This window comes from Pseudophryne corroboree, chromosome 7 (assembly GCF_028390025.1).
Source record: "Pseudophryne corroboree isolate aPseCor3 chromosome 7, aPseCor3.hap2, whole genome shotgun sequence".
Taxonomy (NCBI): domain Eukaryota; kingdom Metazoa; phylum Chordata; class Amphibia; order Anura; family Myobatrachidae; genus Pseudophryne; species Pseudophryne corroboree.
In genome coordinates, this window is record NC_086450.1 from 48245151 (window position 1) to 48258596 (window position 13446).

At 44.1% G+C, this 13446-nt stretch overlaps 1 protein-coding gene and 1 long non-coding RNA gene across 5 annotated transcripts in view; one reads left to right on the forward strand and one right to left on the reverse strand.

Moving 5' to 3' along the window:
• Positions 1-13446, reverse strand: part of ERBB4 (erb-b2 receptor tyrosine kinase 4) — a 1260323-nt gene that overhangs the window by 811014 nt on the left and 435863 nt on the right. The gene's annotated exons all lie outside the window — the stretch shown is intronic.
• LOC134943349 (uncharacterized) overlaps positions 8607-13446 on the forward strand; it is a 93822-nt gene continuing 88982 nt past the window's right edge. Inside the window, exon 1 of one of the 2 annotated variants that reach the window (XR_010181487.1) lies at positions 8607-8729. This is a non-coding gene — a long non-coding RNA (uncharacterized LOC134943349). Of the gene's footprint in view, positions 8730-9446; positions 9556-13446 lie in introns of those variants that run through there. The other variant, XR_010181486.1, reaches the window with a different exon arrangement.

Genomic DNA, 13446 nt, shown 5'->3' on the forward strand with positions numbered 1-13446 from the left:
ACTACCGCACTGTACACTGGTTGATAAAGAGATAGTAGTATACTCGTAACAACTAGTATGACACTATGACGACGGTATAAAGAATGAAAAAAAAACCACGGTTAGGTGGTATATATTATAATAATAATACAATTATGGATGGACGGACTGCCTGCCGACTGCCGACACAGAGGTAGCCACAGCCGTGAACTACCGCACTGTACACTGGTTGATAAAGAGATAGTAGTATACTCGTAACAATTAGGATGACACTATGACGGTATAAAGAATGAAAAAAAAACCACGGTTAGGTGGTAGGTATATAATAATAAATAATACAATTCTGGTCGGACGGACTGCCTGCCGTGTGCCGACACAGAGGTAGCCACAGCCGTGAACTACCGCACTGTACACTGGTTGATAAAGAGATAGTAGTATACTCGTAACAATTAGGATGACACTATGACGGTATAAAGAATGAAAAAAAAACCACGGTTAGGTGGTAGGTATATAATAATAAATAATACAATTCTGGTCGGACGGACTGCCTGCCGTGTGCCGACACAGAGGTAGCCACAGCCGTGAACTACCGCACTGTACACTGGTTGATAAAGAGATAGTAGTATACTCGTAACAATTAGGATGACACTATGACGGTATAAAGAATGAAAAAAAAACCACGGTTAGGTGGTAGGTATATAATAATAAATAATACAATTCTGGTCGGACGGACTGCCTGCCGTGTGCCGACACAGAGGTAGCCACAGCCGTGAACTACCGCACTGTACACTGGTTGATAAAGAGATAGTAGTATACTCGTAACAATTAGGATGACACTATGACGGTATAAAGAATGAAAAAAAAACCACGGTTAGGTGGTAGGTATATAATAATAAATAATACAATTCTGGTCGGACGGACTGCCTGCCGTGTGCCGACACAGAGGTAGCCACAGCCGTGAACTACCGCACTGTACACTGGTTGATAAAGAGATAGTAGTATACTCGTAACAATTAGGATGACACTATGACGGTATAAAGAATGAAAAAAAAACCACGGTTAGGTGGTAGGTATATAATAATAAATAATACAATTCTGGTCGGACGGACTGCCTGCCGTGTGCCGACACAGAGGTAGCCACAGCCGTGAACTACCGCACTGTACACTGGTTGATAAAGAGATAGTAGTATACTCGTAACAATTAGGATGACACTATGACGGTATAAAGAATGAAAAAAAAACCACGGTTAGGTGGTAGGTATATAATAATAAATAATACAATTCTGGTCGGACGGACTGCCTGCCGTGTGCCGACACAGAGGTAGCCACAGCCGTGAACTACCGCACTGTACACTGGTTGATAAAGAGATAGTAGTATACTCGTAACAATTAGGATGACACTATGACGGTATAAAGAATGAAAAAAAAACCACGGTTAGGTGGTAGGTATATAATAATAAATAATACAATTCTGGTCGGACGGACTGCCTGCCGTGTGCCGACACAGAGGTAGCCACAGCCGTGAACTACCGCACTGTATACTGGTTGATAAAGAGATAGTAGTATACTCGTAACAATTAGGATGACACTATGACGGTATAAAGAATGAAAAAAAAACCACGGTTAGGTGGTAGGTATATAATAATAAATAATACAATTCTGGTCGGACGGACTGCCTGCCGTGTGCCGACACAGAGGTAGCCACAGCCGTGAACTACCGCACTGTACTGTGTCTGCTGCTAATATAGACTGGTTGATATTTAAAGAGATATTAGTAGTATACAACAATACTATACTGGTGGTCAGGCACTGGTCACCACTCCTGCAGCAAAAGTGTGCACTGTTAATTAATATAATTGTACTCCTGGCTCCTGCTAACAACCTGCAGTGCTCCCCAGTCTCCCCCACAATTAATTATAAGCTTTTAATTTATACATTGATGACTGTGCAGCACACTGGGCTGAGCTGAGTGCACACAGACTGAGTCACACTGTGTGACTGACTGTGCTGTGTATCGTTTTTTTTTTCAGGCAGAGAACGGATATAGCAGAGAGAAGTGAACGGATATATTATATTAAATAAAAGTTAACTAGCAACTGCACTGGTCACTGACTGTGGTAAACTAACTCTGTCTGCGACTCTGCACAATCTCTCTCTATCTAATCTATCTATCTCTATTCTAATGGAGAGGACGCCAGACACGTCCTCTCCCTATCAATCTCAATGCACGAGTGAAAATGGCGGCGACGCGCGGCTCCTTATATAGAATCCGAGTCTCGCGATAGAATCCGAGCCTCGCGAGAATCCGACAGCGTCATGATGACGTTCGGGCGCGCTCGGGTTAACCGAGCAAGGCGGGAAGATCCGAGTCGCTCGGACCCGTGGAAAAAAAAGTGAAGTTCGTGCGGGTTCGGATTCAAAGAAACCGAACCCGCTCATCTCTAGTTTAAACGTAAGTATGACAGGAAAGGCTCTGCACTGTGGGGCATGTAACTTGCACTGTGGGGCATGTATCTGGCATTGCACTGTGGGGCATTGTAACTGGCACTGTGGGGCATGTATCTGGCACTGCATTGTCTCTGGCACTGTGGGGCATTGTAACTGGCACTGTGGGGCATGAATCTGGCACTGTGGGGCATGTATCTGGCACTGCATTGTCTCTGGCACTGTGGGGCATTGTAACTGGCACTGTGGGGCATGTATCTGGCACTGTGGGGCATGTATCTGGCACTGTGGGGCAATGTAACTGGCACTGTGGGGCAATGTAACTGGCACTGTAGGGCATTTTCAGTGGCCACACCCCTTCTCGTGCGTGGCCACACCCCTTCTGGTGTGTGGCCACGCCCATTTTCCGGGGAAGGGGGGGCACTCTTCATCTTGCCCTGGGCTCCGAAAACCCTAGTTACGCCTCTGGTGTGAACAACACCAACACTTTTAGTTTGTAGAAGCTTCAGTGTATCGACCAATATCAGCCTCAGGATTACATCTGTTTGATGCATACTTACTGTACCTACTCTCCCTGAAAGTCCGGGAAACTCCTGAATTTACAGTGAGTCTCCTGGGACCCCTGGAATAATGGCTGTCCCTTCCACATCCCGCTCACTTCCTAGTGGGGAGTATAATGCATTCTGGGAGGGGACAGGGCCAGTAGGATGTGATTCCTTCAAAGAGGCCTAAAGATCTCTCCCTGGCCCTGGCCTCAGTGGGGAAAACCAAAAAGTTGGCAAGTATTCTATGGTTTGATGGCACCCCTACTGACCCTACAGTAATGGGAGCCAAGTGGAGAGAGTACAGAGGCAGCAGGACGTGTTGTGATGGGATTGTGATGGCATTGCTGCGAAGGTGAGGAAGGGCCTAAATCAGACCTGATCTCTGCCGTGTGTTTTCTCACAGGCTGCGATCAGATCTGAAATACGCGTATGCACTGCAATGTGCAGGCGCGACGGGTCGCTGTTACCGGGATCGCCGGGCAGCGAAGGGATGACGTGAAAAAAGCGATCGCACAGGCAATCGCAAGGAGATTGACAGGAAGAGGGCGTTTTCAGGGAGTGTCTGGAAAAACGCAGGTGTGTCCAACCATTGGAAGGGAGGGTGTCTGACATCAAATCCGGTCCCGGACATGCTGATGTGATCGCAGCGGCTGAGTAAGTCCTGGGCTGCGCAGGGACTGCGCAAAATCAGTTTGCGCAGCTCTGCTACACATGCGTTCGCACACTTGCACAGCGAAAATACACTCCCCTATAGGTGGCGACTATCTGATTGCAGGGCTGCAAAAATAGCAGCTATCAGTTCTGAATTACCCCTGAAATGTTGCTACAGGGACAAGGGGAATGCGTTTCTACATGGTAGTGGCGCATTGATGTTTAATGGCATTGCACACAGATAGATTCATAGATCCCAATTTTGTAAAATGTTCTCCCGGGACTCTTCACGCATACAGACATGATGTTTTTGAGGCATGACCGTGTGTCGTGTTACCATTTCCTGTCATGCTGGGGGCTTGCCCAGCGTCGCGGCAGCTGCTACACAGACCCCAGCCTCTCCCGGCATAGTGTGGGTAATGTACGAATCATCCATTCACTGACGCTCTGCTATGAGTGCCCCCCCAATCTTCCCCCCACCCATGGGAACCTGTCCTTCTGAAATCAGGACAGTTGGGAGGTATGCCCTTCTTTCTCCATAGGGACTGTTGTTGCAAGGCCTTTCCCACTAGTAAACTGTATGTATTTTATATGCATATCCAAGTAAAGTCGTATTGTGGCCTTCAGTGACTTTGATCTCACGTTGTGGCCCTCAGACTAGAATAAGTTTTGCATTAGTGATGAGCGGGTTCGGTTTTTCCGAAACCGAACCCCCCCGAACTTCACCTTTTTCACACGGGTCCGAGGCAGGTTCGAACCTTCCCGCCTTGCTCGGCTAACCCGAGCGCGCCCGAACGTCATCATCCCGCTGTCGGATTCTCGCGAGATTCGGATTCCATATAAGCAGCCGCGCGTCGCCGCCATTTTCACACGTGCATTGAGATTGATAGGGAGAGGACGTGGCTGGCGTCCTCTCCGTTTATAATTGTAGAAGAGACAGTTGATTGCTTGTTTTATTACTAATTGTGGGGAGGATTGGGGAGCAGCTGTTAGGACTCGGAGTAGAGTGCAGAGTTTTGCTGATAGTGACCACCAGTTTTTTTTTATCCGTTCTCTGCCTGAAAAAACCGCTCCATACCATATCTGTGCTCAGTGTGCTGCATGATATATCTGTGCTGAGTGCTCACACTGCTTAATTGTGGGGACTGGGGAGCAGCTATAGCAGGAGTACAGTGCACAGTTTTGCTGACAGTGACCACCAGTATACGTTTGTCTGCCTGAAAAACACTCCTGTGGTGGCTTTTTTTTATACTAGTTTAGCAGTCTGCTGACAGTGTCCACCAGGTCCATTATACTGTATATAGCAGTACGGTAGGCCACTGCTGTACCTACCTCTGTGTCGTCACTCGTCATCCATTAATAATAATAAGTATCCATCTACATTGTATACCTGTGGTGGCTTTTTTTCTTTATACTAGTTTAGCAGTTTGCTGACAGTGTCCACCAGGTCCATTTATTATACTGTATATAGCAGTATGGTAGGCCACTGCTGTACCTACCTCTGTGTCGTCACTCGTCGTCCATAAGTATACTATCCATCCATCTACATTGTATACCTGTGGTGGTTTTTTTTCTTTATACTAGTAGTACTAGTTTAGCAGTCTGCTGACAGTGTCCACCAGGTCCATTATACTGTATATAGCAGTACGGTAGGCCACTGCTGTACCTACCTCTGTGTCGTCACTCGTCGTCCATAAGTAATTTAAGTATACTATCCATCCATCTACATTGTATACCTGTGGTGGCTTTTTTTCTTTATACTAGTAGTACTAGTTTAGCAGTCTGCTGACAGTGTCCACCAGGTCCATTATACTGTATATAGCAGTACGGTAGGCCACTGCTGTACCTACCTCTGTGTCGTCACTCGTCGTCCATAAGTATACTATCCATCCATCTACATTGTATACCTGTGGTGGCTTTTTTTTTATACTAGTAGTACTAGTTTAGCAGTCTGCTGACAGTGTCCACCAGGTCCATTATACTGTATATAGCAGTACGGTAGGCCACTGCTGTACCAACATCTGTGTCATCACTCGTCGTCCATAAGTATACTATCCATCCATCTACATTGTATACCTGTGGTGGCTTTTTTTTTTATACTAGTAGTACTAGTTTAGCAGTCTGCTGACAGTGTCCACCAGGTCCATTATACTGTATATAGCAGTACGGTAGGCCACTGCTGTACCTACCTCTGTGTCGTCAGTCACTCGTCATCCATTAATAATAATAAGTATACTATCCATCCATCTACATTGTATACCTGTGGTGGCTTTTTTTCTTTATACTAGTAGTACTAGTTTAGCAGTCTGCTGATAGTGTCCACCAGGTCCATTATACTGTATATAGCAGTACGGTAGGCCACTGCTGTACCTACCTCTGTGTCGTCACTCGTCGTCCATAAGTATACTATCCATCCATCTACATTGTATACCTGTGGTGGCTTTTTTTTTAATACTAGTAGTACTAGTTTAGCAGTCTGCTGACAGTGTCCACCAGGTCCATTATACTGTATATAGCAGTACGGTAGGCCACTGCTGTACCTACCTCTGTGTCGTCACTCGTCGTCCATAAGTATACTATCCATCCATCTACATTGTATACCTGTGGTGGCTTTTTTTCTTTATACTAGTAGTACTAGTTTAGCAGTCTGCTGACAGTGTCCACCAGGTCCATTATACTGTATATAGCAGTACGGTAGGCCACTGCTGTACCTACCTCTGTGTCGTCACTCGTCGTCCATAAGTATACTATCCATCCATCTACATTGTATACCTGTGGTGGCTTTTTTTTTATACTAGTAGTACTAGTTTAGCAGTCTGCTGACAGTGTACACCAGGTCTATTATACTGTATATAGCAGTACGGTAGGCCACTGCTGTACCTACCTCTGTGTCGTCACTCGTCGTCCATAAGTATACTATCCATCCATCTACATTGTATACCTGTGGTGGCTTTTTTTTTATACTAGTAGTACTAGTTTAGCAGTCTACTGACAGTGTCCACCAGGTCCATTATACTGTATATAGCAGTACGGTAGGCCACTGCTGTACCTACCTCTGTGTCGTCAGTCACTCGTCATCCATTAATAATAATAAGTATACTATCCATCCATCTACATTGTATACCTGTGGTGCCTTTTAGTTGTGCGCATTAAAATATGGAGAACACAAATGTGGAGATTAAAAATATATGGAAAGATCAAGATCCACTTCCACCTCGTGCTGAAGCTGCTGCCACTAGTCATGGCCGAGACGATGAAATGCTATCAACGTCGTCTGCCAAGGCCGATGCCCAATGTCATAGTACAGAGCATGTAAAATCCCAAACACAAAAGATCAGTAAAAAAATGACCCAAAAATCAAATTTAAAAGCGTCTGAGGAGAAGCGTAAACTTGCCAATATGCCATTTACGACACGGAGTGGCAAGGAACGGCTGAGGTCCTGGCCTATGTTCATGGCTAGTGGTTCAGCTTCACATGAGGATGGAAGCACTCATCCTCTCGCTAGAAAAAAGAAAAGACTTAAGCTGGCAAAAGCACAGCAAAGAACTGTGCGTTCTTCGAAATCACAAATCCCCAAGGAGAGTCCAATTGTGTCGGTTACGATGCCTGACCTTCCTCTTTTTTCTTTCATTTTTCTTTGCATCATGTGCTGTTTGGGGAGTATTTTTTTGAAGGGCAATCCTGCGTGACACTGCAGTGCCACTCCTAGATGAGCCAGGTGTTTGTGTCGGCCACTAGGGTCGCTTAGCTTAGTCACACAGCTACCTCATTGCGCCTCTTTTTTTCTTTGCGTCATGTGCTGTTTGGGAAGTATTTTTTGAAGGGCCATCCTGTCTGACACTGCAGTGCCACTCCTAGATGGGCCAGGTGTTTGTGTCGGCCACTTGGGTCGCTTAGCTTAGCCATCCAGCGACCTCGGTGCAAATTTTAGGACTAATATTGTGAGATGTGAGGTGTTCAGAATAGACTGAAAATGAGTGGAAATTATGGTTATTGAGGTTAATAATACTATGGGATCAAAATGACCCCCAAATTCTATGATTTAAGCTGTTTTTTAGGGTTTTTTAAAAAAACACCCGAATCCAAAACACACCCGAATCCGACAAAAAAATTTCGGTGAGGTTTTGCCAAAACGCGTCCGAACCCAAAACACGGCCGCGGAACCGAACCCAAAACCAAAACACGAAACCCGAAAAATTTCCGGTGCACATCACTATTTTGCATAGGTGATATAAACAATATTTCATTTTTGCTTCTTCTCCCCCGAGGAGATCTCAGTGGTGGGCTTCTGGATTGCCAGTGTGGTGGAGAGGGGAGAAGCTGTGTGATCACAGCCCCGTCCGACGCTTGGTGGCAGGAACTTATTGACGTGGTACACCATGAATCACATCATCATGACCCTATTGCACCCTCTTCATTGGAGACTCCCTGGAGTCTGGGGTGACTCTCTGAAGTCTGGAATCCCCTTAGAAATTCCATGATAGTAGGAAAGTATGATATAAACCCATAAAGATAAGTCCAGTGTTTTGGGGGGTCTATTTACTAAGCCATGGACGGAAATAAATGACTAGCCAATCAGCTCCTAAATGCCATGTCACAGGCTGGGTTTTAAAAATGACAGTTAGGAGCCGATTGGCTGGTACTTTATCTCCGTCTACTTTATATCCATCCAAGGGTTAGTAAATAGACCCCTTAGTGTTTTAACGCAACATATCTTGACTCAACCTCCATCATTTCTTTACATGTATTCTAACTTGATTATTATATGTTCACTGTATAAGGTAACCTGCAGGCTTGAACTAAAAAAAATAAAAAAAGAAATCAATGTGACAATTATCAGGAAAGAAGACGACACTGGTCGAGCGCATAGAACATTTCCTGCTTCCACATAACAGGTTTCTACTATTCTAAAAATGTGTTTCCCCTGTATAATGACATCATGCAGATTGCCTACAAAGCTTCAAATTGCAACTAAACAACTTGCCTGCCAAAGACACCGAGCCAGACCTATCTCAGTAGCCTGCTTTGGCAGTGATGGGGTTAACTGAAGAAAGGAGGCAGAATCCAGGGATGCAGTGATGACAGATAATAGCACCATTGAGACCCAGGTCAGTGATTCTCCCGGAATGTCACAGGCATGTCTGGTGTCCCAGCCTGGCGCTGGAGATTTATGTTATCTGCACTAGGAACTGTAGCATGAAGGGGAATCTCAACGTGCGGCCTGGCAGGAGACTCCGGAATGGGCACGCGGCTAATGGGAACTCTCCGGCTGGCTGCCGCTACGATTTAAATGTTCTGTAAAATTACCGCCATGATTTCAATGTCATTGCGATGTGTTTTTATGATTATGAGCCCTGGCTGCCTTTTAATAACGTTTGGTTAAACACCTTAGAAACTGAGCTGCAGAAGACTGGGCGCTGCCAGGAGAAGTCACACGGCTTTCTTCTATCCAACTCCCTCCTATAGATACCTGCCTGGAGAGAGCTGGAGCCCCCTACAGTGCTAACTGCCTTACTGCTAGATATGACCTTGGGCAACAGACGCACTGGCGTTTCTATAATGGGTGCAGCGGGCCCCTGAGTCCAGAGGGGGCCCCCACCGCACACACTGCACCCATTTTTAAAATACTCACCCCTCCGAAGTCCAGCGCCGGCATCCGTAGCACTGTTAGAACACAGTGAAAATGGCCCATTTTCATGGAGTTCTGCGCATGCGCAGTAGAGAAATCTCAAGGAAAATGACCGCCGCACCATTTTCCCGGAGCATGCGCAGTAGAGTCTGAGCCCTCTAGTGCTCAGACCCTGCAGCACTCCGGGCAGAGAGGAGAGGTCCCGACGGAGGAGGCTGAACACGGACCTCCTCCTCTCTTAAAACGCCCCTGAATAGATGTGTAGGAAAACCCTAAGACGGGACTCGGCACACCCTGACAGACATGTATTTGTGGCTATGGGACCTATTTATTAAGCTCAAATTTACTGTAAATCTCAGAGAACATCTCTTTTGTTTTTTTTTGGAAGACTGATGCAATTTAGAATATCTGTTGTGTTCCCCCCTCTTAATGATTGCAGCAGTAGTTCCCATAGCTGTGTGATTTAATAAGCTTTGAAAAGCTAAGCTTGGCCTCGTTAGCTAACGACATCCATAGGCTACAAGACCATATTTAGATTATTTCAGGAGAGAGATAATTTGGCCTTAGGGCGGCTGTATCATGTATCACATATTCTATGCAATATATCTGTTTATTAATGAATGATTTCACTTGGGACAGCTCTTCCACTAAGTGCTGTCCCTCGCAATGGGAGGACTTCTGGGTTTATGAGACGGAGAGGGATACTTTCGGATCTTTCTCAGGGGACTCGTTGCGAAAAGAAGCCCATAGGCTTCTAGCCACATTTGGGGATTGGGGGAAAACCTCCAACAACTGCATTTGGGGTGGGGGGTCTGGCCAAAATACTGTATGTGGTCATGGCCACGCCTCATTATGAATACATTTGTATATGCTGCACAAAGCAAAGGCACACTGCTGAAGGGTAGGAGGCCATATTATTTTGAGGGCACCCAACCCCCACCCCAACCCCACCTTCTTGGCGCTCCTGTAACCATCAAGCAAAGCCCCCACTCTGGTGCCATCCTCAGCAATTGCTGCATTTAGAAATCTACGTGCGTATGAGCAGATCGATGCGCACAACTCCACCAAATATGTTCTGCACTGAGTGTTGCAGCTTTGTATGTCTGTTCTGACCAGTGTCCTGTGTGTGTGCAGTTTGTATGTTCTCTCTTTATGGAGGTCTTTCACGGACCACACACTGGAAGATTGAATGGCTTCCAAATAACCTGTGTGTGTTTTCATGAAAATATATTAGAAAAAAAATGCAGTGAGCAATTGTGACAGTGTAATTCCTTGTGTAAATGAGGGGAATCGGGTTCTTTAGCATACTATAATGTTCATCTTAGGTTTCTTGGTGCTATATACTGCATGAACCCATAAGCTTGCAATCTACAGTGAAGACAGCCAGTGAATGACAGCTTTGCACTCATCGTGTAGTCTGGCAGTGAAGAGGTTAAGATAGAAGTATTCACAGTTATGGCACATTTCCATCTCGTGCTGTTAGATACCAGTGAAAAATGATCTCTCCACCAATTACATTGAATAAATCAAATCTTTATCTCCCCTTTCCCTGTGTAACTGTTGCATTCACCGTTCATTTAAGCTGTCAAATTTCAGCTTCCGGGGGAATATCAATTCCTAAGTATTCTGCCTTTTTTTTCTTTAATAAATCTACTAATCAAATGTACTGTAACACATTCAGTGCTAGATTACTAGGTGACAAATGTGATGATCAAAATAATAATTACTGCACACTCGTAAATATAAATAGTTAAATAGCCCATCAGCACTCAGCCCTTTCATGTATGAGGAATTAAAATATGTTAATTCCTTTTCATGGATGGATAACTAGGATAGGAATATGTAAGTGCAAATCTCTGATGCCATAGTGGCTCTGGGTCTATGTACTAAGCTTTGGAGAGAGATAAAGTACCAGCCAATCAGCTCCTAACTGTCATTTTTCAAACCCTGCCTGTGACATAGCAGTTAGGAGCTGGTTGGTTGGTACTTTGCGGCAGATGTATTAAGCCCGGAGAAGTGATAAAGCAGTGATAAGTGATAATGCACCAGCCAATCAGCTCCACTATGCAAATTGACAGTTAGGAGCTGATTGGCTGGTGCGTTATCACCTTGCACTTATCACTGCTTTATCACAATCAGCTCCTAACTGCCATGTCACAGGCTGTGTTTAAAAAATGACAGTGAGGAGCTGATAGGCCAATACTTTATCTCTGTCCACTTTATGTCTCTCCATGGATTAGTACATAGACCCCTCTGATATCTATGGGAGTGTACTCCTGGACTTCATGGGGGCTGAATATTGGGGGAATATACAGGATGGTGCCTATTCAGGATAGCTACAACTGTGGTCAAATGCTAATTTACCATCAGATCTACTTGTTTGAAGATACTTTACAAAAAAAATAAAAAAATAAAAATAATAATAATAATGATACTACTACTATTACTACTAGTAATAATAATAATAATAATAATACAAAAAAGAAGAAGAAAAAAAGAAAAAGAAGAAAAAGAAGAAGATTGATAATAATACAGGTTGAGTATCCCTTATCCAAAATGCTTGGGACCAGAAGTATTTTAGATATCGGATGTTTCCGTATTTTGGAATAATTGCATATTATAATGAGGTATCATGGCGATGGGACCTAAGTCTAAGCACAGAATACATTTATGTTTCATATACACCTTATACACACAGCCTAAAGGTCATTTTATCCAATATTATTAATAACTTTGTGCATTAAACAAAGTGTGTGTACATTCACACAATTCATTTATGTTTCATATACACCTTATACACACAGCCTGAAGGTCATTTAATACAATATTTTTAATAACTTTGTGTATTAAACGAAGTTTGTGTACATTCACACAATTCATTTAGGTTTCATATACACCTTATACACACAGCCTGAAGGTCATTTAATACAATATTTTTAATAACTGTGTGTATTAAACGAAGTTTGTGTACATTGTGCCATCAGAAAACAAAGATTTCACTATCTCGGTCTCACTCCAAAAATTCCGTATTTCGGAATATTCTGTATTTCGGAATATTTGTATAAGGGATACTCAACCTGTACTAAATTATATGCAATGCATGCCATTAATAAATAAAATGTGGATAACATTTGATTATGCCAGTGGTGGTGATGAGCTCACCATGGGGCTTATTTATCAAGCTGTACAGCCCCTTAAATCATGTAGAAACAGACGTTTCCCACTAATTGTTATATATGAGCAATTTACTAAGGCCTGAATGTAGGAAATATCAAATCCATCTCCCATGTTCAGCTAAGTAACGCAGGATAACGCATGTAGGCTGCGGCCTTCTCCAATTTATCCAGCTCTGTAACGCAAGCTTTTCAAAAGCTTTTCCCAAAGGCCACAGCCACTATAGCGCATACACCTGACAACCCTAGGACAGCAGGACAGACCACTCAGTTCAGGACCACTCCTTCGGAATCGGGGCAGGTGGGAGGTATGGCCTCATTGTTTAATTCAGAAAAAAAAATCAAAAAGAAATTTCAGTTTTTAGTACACTGTGGATTTGATTGTATCATGAATGTAATCTGATTACAAATTTACAGAATACAGTAATACCAAAATCTAGTTAGCCACAAATAATATAAAGTAGTCATAAAAGGTCAGCGGGGTCTAGAGCCCCTGTCTACAGCCCATTAGTTATTTTCTATAACTTGCTACATCTTATTTATCATGTTTTGTTGTTACTGCGTTTATATCACGCCTGTACTTTCTGGGGGTTCATTCCGAGTTGTTCGCTCGTTAGTTTTTTTCGCTACGGAGCGATTAGTCGCAAACTGCGCATGCGTAGTGCTCGCAGTGCGCCTGCGCCAAGTAAATTAGCACAAAAGTTTGGTATTTTACTCACGGCCTAACAAAGATTTTTCATCGTTCTGGTGATCGGAGTGTGATTGACAGGAAGTGGGTGTTTCTGGGCGGAAACTTGCCGTTTTATGGGAGTGTGCGGGAAAACGTTGGCGTTTCTGGGAAAAACGCGGGAGTGTCTGAAGAAACGGGGGAGTGGCTGGCCGAATGCAGGGCGTGTTTGTGACGACAAACCAGGAACGAAACGGGCTGAGCTGATCGCAGTGTAGGAGTAAGTCTCGAGCTACTCAGAAACTGCTAAGAAATTTCTATTCGCAATTCTGCTAATATTTCGTTCGCTATTCTGC